General features: G+C 46.4%; 1 long non-coding RNA gene across 1 annotated transcript; it reads right to left on the bottom strand.

The window, feature by feature from the left end:
• Positions 1-3,531: 3,531 nt before the first annotated feature.
• Positions 3,532-8,008, bottom strand: LOC125944477 (uncharacterized). The gene is made up of 2 exons (XR_007466226.1): positions 7,973-8,008; positions 3,532-3,810 (listed from the first exon to the last, which is right to left on the bottom strand). It is a non-coding gene; the product is annotated as an uncharacterized LOC125944477 (long non-coding RNA).
• Between the last annotated feature and the right edge of the window lie 633 nt (positions 8,009-8,641).

Below are 8,641 nucleotides of genomic sequence, written 5' to 3'. Positions count from 1 at the left end.
CTGACACCAACAAACGTCTGTACAAACACAGGCGCCATTTGCGTTGCAATAAAATATTCATAGAGGAAATATTGTGGGTACAAGCGCTCACGCAGACAGCGTGTATAGTTTTCCTTGCAAAAATACGGAGGATCGCATAACAAAAATACGGAATTCTGTCTGTTTCGTACAGAACAGTGTAGTCACCGTATTATTACGGAAAAATGTCCGTAAAACTTTAAACGGGGAGCACTTTCCGTATTTTAACGGAAATTTTGCTGTATTTCAGAAAATGAGATATTTTCCGTATGTTTACTGCAATTTTTCCGTATAATGACAGAAATTCTCCGTATATTGACGGAAATTTTTTACAGTGCACGCACGAGGGAGTTCATACGGTGAGCAGTCGCCAGGGTGCTGCAGTGATATCCTTGATAGGGTGCCTTGATGCCCGCGCGCATCGAGGCACTCTAATCCTTGATAGAGTCAGTCATGACAATGATCTTTCCATTCCCTGTCTATTAGGGGAATGGCAACGCAGCGCTGTGGCACGGTTGTTCACCGCAGGTGCTTCACTGAGGCGGCTATTAAGGCCGCCGCTTTACCAACTGAAACGACGGGAGCTACGGCTATCACTGCAAATGGCTGTGCGGTATTCTAGGGTGCGTAGTGATGCAGCACAGTGAAAATGCGTCCCTTTATCTGCGTGCGCGAAGCCTCCGTGATGCATTGCAAAGAGCGCGCTGCCCAGCGACACAATTCATTGCTTGTCGTCGCTTGCCCAGTGAAGTTGCCTCCGTGCGCATATACGCAAAATTTGAGTGTGTTGTTCTCTCCAATGTGCTTGCCGATTGCCTCTGCTCCTGAGCTAAGAGCGATCGCAGATGAATATAGTAACGACAGCGCAGCAATCGCATTTTGGCGGGTGATGGCTCCTGTGCGCAGTTAGTAAATTAATCTTCGAACGCAGGAAGGGGTTGCAACTGTTTAGTGTGCCGTGCTTGTGATGAAGAAATGCCATCGCATTGGGTGTAAAAAGGTGAGCGTTTCTTGACGATGACCGTGTTTGCAACACTGCGGGTCCGATACATCACCAATGACAGAGCAGCCATCTCAAACAGCAGCTGCGATACCTTGACGTTGGGAAACACTACGCAATGCTCAGCATCGTCATACACAACGGCGCATTGACGCCTTGCAAGCAGCTACAGTGTCGTGCCGATAATTATTTGCTGTGCGCTACGTCGCTACAATGCAGACAATTAACTATGTTGTGGGGCCATCACAGCCTAAGACAGATACATAAGCCAGCGAAAGTCGCCGCTTTGTTTTTGATAGTGGTTCTCAGTACATCACCGATGACAGTGTGCTGTGCGTATTTTCTGTCGGCGGTCAAAATTCTTGATGCCTCTCACTTCCGCACCACGTCGCTGTTGCCGGAAAATAAGTTGGGCGTGGCCCAACCCTGGTGGGCGCGCGCACAAGAGTTACATGCCTCGCGCGGGGCGTGGCGTTGGTTTTGATTGACACACGAACTCGTGCCAAACTCGTACATCGCGAAACCCCCCTGGAGTTGAACTCGGGAACATGGTGGCGGCAGCAGTAGCCTGTGTCATCGCATCCAGCGGCAGCAAGCGTCTATATGACCGTCTGGACCCATTCACCTACATGTCCGATGTAGAGTCTCAGCGTCATTTTTGCCTTTCCAAACCGTCAGTGCACTGGCCGCGTCACAAGTTAGGCGAAGGCCCCGGTCTGCGTAGATAGCGTGGCGGGCAAATTATGCTTTCCCAGTACAGACTGGTGTGACTAGGCTGCGGAGGAATAGTTCGTGCGATCGCTTTGGCTCGCTCCGGCTTCAAGCGCTGTTCTTCCACCGCGCCCCAACCCCAGGCCAGTTCCGGTGTCGTCATTGGGGTACTGGGGCACCTGCGAGCACCTGGGGTTCAACCCGGACTAACCAACTTGTGAAGAAGTGGTCACATTTTCCAGGAAGACTCAGGATGGGCGCCAGGCTGCCTTCCGGTGCAACAGGTGCCGAAAGCAGTTTTTGCATTTACACGGTACCGCTGCACTGTAGGGGCAGAGAGGCGAAGGCAGTTACTTCGCCAATACGAACCGCCTCGGCTGTCCGAACGTCCACCTTTTTAGGCGGCAAGTGATTTGGCTCACGTACTGCGCGAGCAAAAGCGTGGACATATGGCTGCTGAAGGAGATGACCGACGACTTAATTCCTCTATCGGAGCAAGCTATCGGCGACTGGAGGAACTACCCTGTGAGGCCGCGAGGGACGACCTGCTGGCGCGACCTCCACTCGGTGGCCCCGGGAAGATAGCGCAAATTTCCGAGTGTCTTCTTCGCGGTGAGCAAAGGTACAGTCGAGGCCGCCTAATGACAGGCGACAACGTTTCACCGAGCTGCTGCGACTTTTCAAAGTCGACACGAAAGGCGGCGACGCTAGGCGCCATTATTGCAGCGAGTGTTAAACCGGGGACCATTATTCATAGTACCAAATTGTCCGCATACAACAGTATCCGAAATTTAGTAGATGCTAACGGGGCTGTGCCTCAATGTGCATTGGGAGGCAGCAAACCACAGCATGAACTTTGTGGACCTCATCACGGGCGTTCACACGCAAAAAAATAGAAGGTATTGTAAAAAAGTGAAGCGATACCTCGTCAGCGGTGGGTACAGGGTAAATGCACCGATGCTGGAGTCCCACCTGGGATGGATGTGATGGCAGTCAACGGCCACGTGCGCAGCAAAGACTTTCTTGCGTTTGTTAGAAGCCACGGATCGCTCGGGCTACTCACTGTGAAGACTCCTTCTTGCGGTTGTTAGAAGCCATCGCACGGCGCTAGCCAGTATGAAGGTGCATCACAAAATAAAAAAAAAAATAAAGCGTAGTTTTCTGACCCATTCAAACCACTTCTGTGTTAGCCGACGCTCACATGGCCACATGCAGCGATCTGTTCATCAAACACCAGTGCGAAAACCAAGCGCACACCAATCTGTGCTCGGAAATGCTAGCGCAAGCACGTATTGAGCCGCGCCAATCCAGTCAAGAAGAAAAAAAGGGAAGGGCGAGCGTCCCCTCGTGGTATAACGCGAAACGTATTAAACTACAAATTAGTCTAATACACATTCAGTCGACATCTTGTAAACGTTAAAATGCTTATAACCCACGTCAATGTAACTAATAATATTGTAATAAATGTATTTATTTTATAACTTGCTTGTGCGTGTAATGCACTCGGTGGAACGACAAACAAGTGAAAGAAGTCACGACCATGCACCGACCGTATGATCACGTGGGCCCCAGTTTGTCGACCGCCCATATGGCAACGACCAAGAGATGATAGCCACCCACAGTGAACCTAGATAAACCAATAAAACGGGAGGCGTGCCGACTGACAAACTTTGTCTTGTTACCATTAGTTCTTTCAACTTGGGGCGTCGCCAGAGCTCGTGAAGATCCCGAGTTTCGCCAAACTCGGCACATCCTGCATAGCACCCCAGTACTCGTGTTTTTACGTCACGGCACAACGTTTTTCACCCCATGTAATATTTATTTCCTTTTACCAAACCACAATTTACGCTAAACTGCTTCTGGATCATCTTGTGAAGCCTAAACGCCAAATGGAAGGGCCGTTTTCTTCACTCGTGGTGTTGTCAGCACTTGCAGCGAATACGTCACGCTTCCGCTTGCTTCCGTTACCAGCACTCGGCGCATTCACCATTTGGGATGCACGTTCCATTATGGCAGGAACCCAAACTGCAGTTGTAGATTTTGATTTCTCCATTAGATGTATCTGGCCCAGTGTAACCGTACTGAAAGAGAAATAGAACTCTTAAATTCTAGAAACTGACCTATTAGCACTACACTTTTAAGTAATTTTCACAGGTCCTGGCATGCAGTCGCTCATGTGTGCACTCGGATTTGCGCCGCCACTGCTCACCTGATAAGAATTACCCAAAACGTAATGCTTATGTTTGTCATAATTAGCTTTTCGCTGTAGAAAATGACTTTCCTGCTCTTGAAGCGACGCTAAGTTTTCCCTCTCTTCCTTCCGCTTTACAGGTGGTGGTTACTGTCGAAGGATGAGGCCTCGAACTATTCTCATCAGTCATGTGGTACTTCAAGTTGACCGATGGATTTGTTTCAACACAGTACTTAAAGGGGCCCTGAAACACTCTTTATCGAAGTGGAGACAGGCATTTGAAGAGAAAATAGGCTATTTCAGAAATATTTGTCGCAAAAAGTACTTCAATGCGTTCTGCAGAAGCGGAGCTATTGGCAATTAAACACGGCATTCACTGTGCTCCCGTTCCTTCTTCAACGCCTTGCACTGCGAAGGCTACGGCGGAGTGGGGTATCGCCGCAACGCTCCGCCTTCTAAATGTGACCTCGGCGCGCCGTTCACATTTTATTTTGGATGTTAACGTAGACACCTTGACTTCTGATTTTGGTTCCTACGATGCAGTAAACCTAAGGCAAACGCGGTTGTCCTCAACGAGCCGCATGCCCGCTTATCCAGTGGACTCGTGGCGGAACCCCGCGGCGGCCGCGGTATTACGCCACGTAGACGACCGCAGCTAACAATAGCAGCCGCGTATGGGAATCCGCTTTATTACGAAATAAAGCGTCCAGAAATCAATGGGGAACATGGCTTCTGTTGAAAACAGAGCGTTTGAGAAAAACTTTTTGAGCAAACTTTTCTTTGCCTGCAGAGCCGCGGGTTTGCAACCTGGTTCCAGCTTTCATCCCTCCACTATCCCTTAGGTGCCCTGGAGATACTGCGCTCCCCGCCCCTCAATATAACAAGCGCGCTCTTCAGGTCTCCGTATGCCGTATTATTTTTATTTTCGCATGCTAAATGATCTCCGAGGACAAGCATATGCATGATACCGATGGAGCACATAATTTTACATCATGGCTAACCTACGCAAGCTGCTGTACCAGAGCTGTAGAAGAGTCGGGCTGCCATCGAAGCATTGAATCATTCATTATGAGCGCTGCCACTGATTTACATGAGCGGTCTACGCAAGTTCGTCTCGGGACCACAAAAAAAAACAACAAAGCTCGGATTGTATGCGCGTTGCATAAAAAGCTGTAACGGTTTAACCGTACCTTACTGCTACAAGTTAGCCCTACCGAACTAATCGGAAGAACTCCGAAATTCTTGGTTGTATTCAATAAACTTGGTTCGATTTTGTGTAATTACTCCATTTTAAGTTGTCCCCCAACCAGACAGAATTAAGTCGGTTCTTTATCTTCGAAAATACTCAGTGGCGAAAAAAAAGAAACACCAATGTTCGCTAATTGGCAGAGGGAGGCTTACTCTATTATGTTAATGCTTGGCGCATTATGCCTTCAGGCTACTGCCCGTTCTTCGAAAATGACACGCTTTCCCTCTGCACCCCTCTCAACCTAGCAAGACAGACGTCCTTTCTCAGCAACCGAGAAAATGAGAACATGGCCTAGCATATCGCCGCTCCAGAAAGTCACAAACGCAGTGCTGCGATTCCTTAATGGAACCAGACTAAGGGACCGACTGCGATAAAACAGGTATTGAGAATTTTCAATACGTCGACGACATCAACACTGGACTTTTTCTTAACCATCTGCTCCCATTTTCTCTTCACCCAGTGAAGGGTAGTGAAGCGGGCTCAGATCTGGTTAACCTCCCTGTCTCTCATTTGTCTTTTTTCTGACAAACATGAAGGCAGAACTTCGGGCAGCGTTCGACAGGTATCAACAGTTGCTTTCTGCCGTTTTACCGCTCGGACTTGACATCAGCTAGCTAGCAAGGAAGCTAGAATATCAGGCGCGTGCTCTTGAAAAAAATTGCTGAGTCCGTAGTTTTATGTTGGTAGCAGGCTGCGGCTAACCCTTGCTTTCACGTAATGCGCTGGATGTCTTGTCTCATCTTGTATCCATTGCGAAAGTGGAAAGTGCGTCCACGATGTTTTGTTCCGTTAACATGAAGGCGTGCCGTAATGACCGATTCTGAGATTGGTAAGTATTGTCACGACATAGTAGGAGACAATAAAGCCGGCGTACATTACGGATATGTCGTTGACTTGAGTGGTTGTGGCGCATACCCACAGTGGGGGTGGGCCGTCAATTGGGTGGTTAAATTGGGTGTATAAGAACAGGGTAATTACCGATTTGAACGCTGGAGCTTCGAAAGTAAGGTTTTGTGAAATATAAGAACAGCCAACGCAACGTCGTTGTCTCTGTTTCCCTACCCGCGCTTCTTTAGCGTCATTTTCATGGCCTGGCACATACACGCGGCGACGATATAGGATGTGGCATTTGCGCTTTGTATGCAAAAAAAAAGGTTATTGCCCCGATGCAACAAGTTGTGTAGAGAAAGAGCAGTGTAGAGAAGGTGCAAAGTTGATGTCAGTGGGAAAAGTGTGGCTTCGTATGATGCACGTGCACAATCTCGGACAGATGCGACCGCCGTTTGGAGCAGTAAGGACAGTCGCGAGAGTCGTTTTCATGGCTTGTCCTATACACGCTGCGACAATAAAGGATGTGCCATTATGTATGTAAATATTACACGAAATTGCAACGATGATAAGCTTTTCTACTATTGCGAATGGTACCTAAATAAAAACGTTCTTGCAGTTATACCTTTATCATTTTTTAATGACAGTCTAGGCTATTTTTGAGAAATGAGAAGGAACTAAAAGGCCAATATGTTTAAAAAAAAGCCGACAACATCGTTATTTTATTGCACAGAAAAAGAAAGCTCCAATAGGCTTCGTTTTCTGTAGAAAAAAGAGAAGATTCGAAGAACACCTTGCGATTTACTCCTGAAAGAAACTCAGAAAACGATAAATCCTGCAAATATTAAAGAACACACCTGCACTTTTGCATTTCGTGTCCTTTTCTATAAAAAGAACATAACACGTTAGTCGAGGCAGTGCGGCCGATGTGGTAGCGCAGCAGATTAAGTGACCAGTAGCGCTTCAGACTTTCCCCTGAAATGCAACGTCATGGCACTCTCGGAGTTCTGAGAATATGCATAAACTGGGAACGATTACAATGAGGTGCCTCTTGACTAAACCTTTTGTATTTATCGATAACTACTTCTATCCTGCGCTCCCACGGGAACCGGAGAGAGGACACCATTTTCTACAGCCATTCCAATTCCAATTCATTCCAAATGGATACGTCTGACAAGCGCACCGGCTGCAATTCGTAAATTGCAATGTGTCGTAAAGTAATTGCTATCAAGTAAATTAGTGAATTTTTTTTAATTAGTTGAGAATATGTTTCGATCTCTCGTGCTACTAATGTCGCCTCAGCGAATAACCCAGCTCAACGGTAAAAATTATGCTACCTGCCACAGGCGATTTTTAAAAATTACATCAAGCTTAATTTTGAACACACGGTATACTAAAGAAATTAATTGTTGCCGAAGCTCTTCCAAAACGGGCTTCCAATAATTGTTGTTCAGTGTGGCATCGCGCATTGACAATAGCTTACGTGGTAAACTGCCGATGTCAGTTATGTGCCTCTTTTTGCTCATAGCCAAAAGTGACTCTAAAGCCCCAACAGCTAGACAGCAATTTCTGCTACCTTTGTCCCTTTATGGGAAGTGAAATGTGTTGCCGACATTCGCTTTTCTTTAACTCAGAACTGGTATGCGAATTCACGCATTATTTCAACAGTTGTTTTTAGGTTCGGGCTCGATCGCCAGGAATGAAGGCCCATCCAACAAGGCGGAGTCTTTGCATGCTAGTGCACAGGAATGTCTGTAGTACGCAGTGCTTTCTCTCACTGATAAATTATGATACATCAATGTTGCTTTGCACTTTAAGCTCAAGACACAGTCAATCTCAGTAAAGCTTTGTTTTGATTGCCACCTAACACTACTAGGCAGAATTATAGATTCCAAGAACTGAAGAACCGAACCCTAATATCCTGAGAAAAAAGTAAGTGTTAAACGTGTTTAAAGATGTTGCTAAAGGTACTCACGTAACATGTTTCATTGTCATAATCAGTTTGATTCCACGACGATGTGGTATTGTAACAAGACAGGGTACAGTTTTCTGAAATCTAGAGGAATAAAAATGGAAACGCGGCAGGTTATTGCGCAGTAGTCTTTTGAAGTAGGTTATTGGTGAGGTTATTGCGCAGAAGTTTTTCTGCTTTCTGATTATTATAGTCTTGTTGTGCTTCTTAATAACACCAAACTAGCTTTTCCCACTTCTATCGACGCTCTTTGTAAAAAAACGATTTGTAATTATTTTTTGTCTTATGTAAAAAATCCCAACACAAAAGCAGGCTAAAACGTGCGCTCAATGTCTTCATGCTCAACTGTGTACTGCATGTTTAGAAACTGTGAAAAAAATAACTAGATGCTGTCAACACTCTCTATTCAACTCGCTTCTGCTGAAAGCCCTGTCCTTCAGGCTGGTTCATTTTCCACAAAGTACAGTGCCGTAATATGACGATGTCAAAACCAAGAGCAGGTAGCTGAACCACAAGAACCTTTACGGTGCGTTTTGGAACGTTCAGCGAAGCCGTCATGGCTTGTTACATATTTACGAAGAAGTTTTAAAGAGAAGGCCACTTCTCACCTACTGTAAAAAAATTCTTGCATGATTTCATTGGCTCGTACAGTAGTGAAAGAGTTCTTGTTAA

The sequence above is a fragment of the Dermacentor silvarum genome, chromosome 3 (assembly GCF_013339745.2).
Source record: "Dermacentor silvarum isolate Dsil-2018 chromosome 3, BIME_Dsil_1.4, whole genome shotgun sequence".
Lineage (NCBI taxonomy): Eukaryota > Metazoa > Arthropoda > Arachnida > Ixodida > Ixodidae > Dermacentor > Dermacentor silvarum.
The sequence above is the reverse complement of the archived record's forward strand: the minus strand, read 5'-3'. Positions and strand labels throughout refer to the sequence as shown.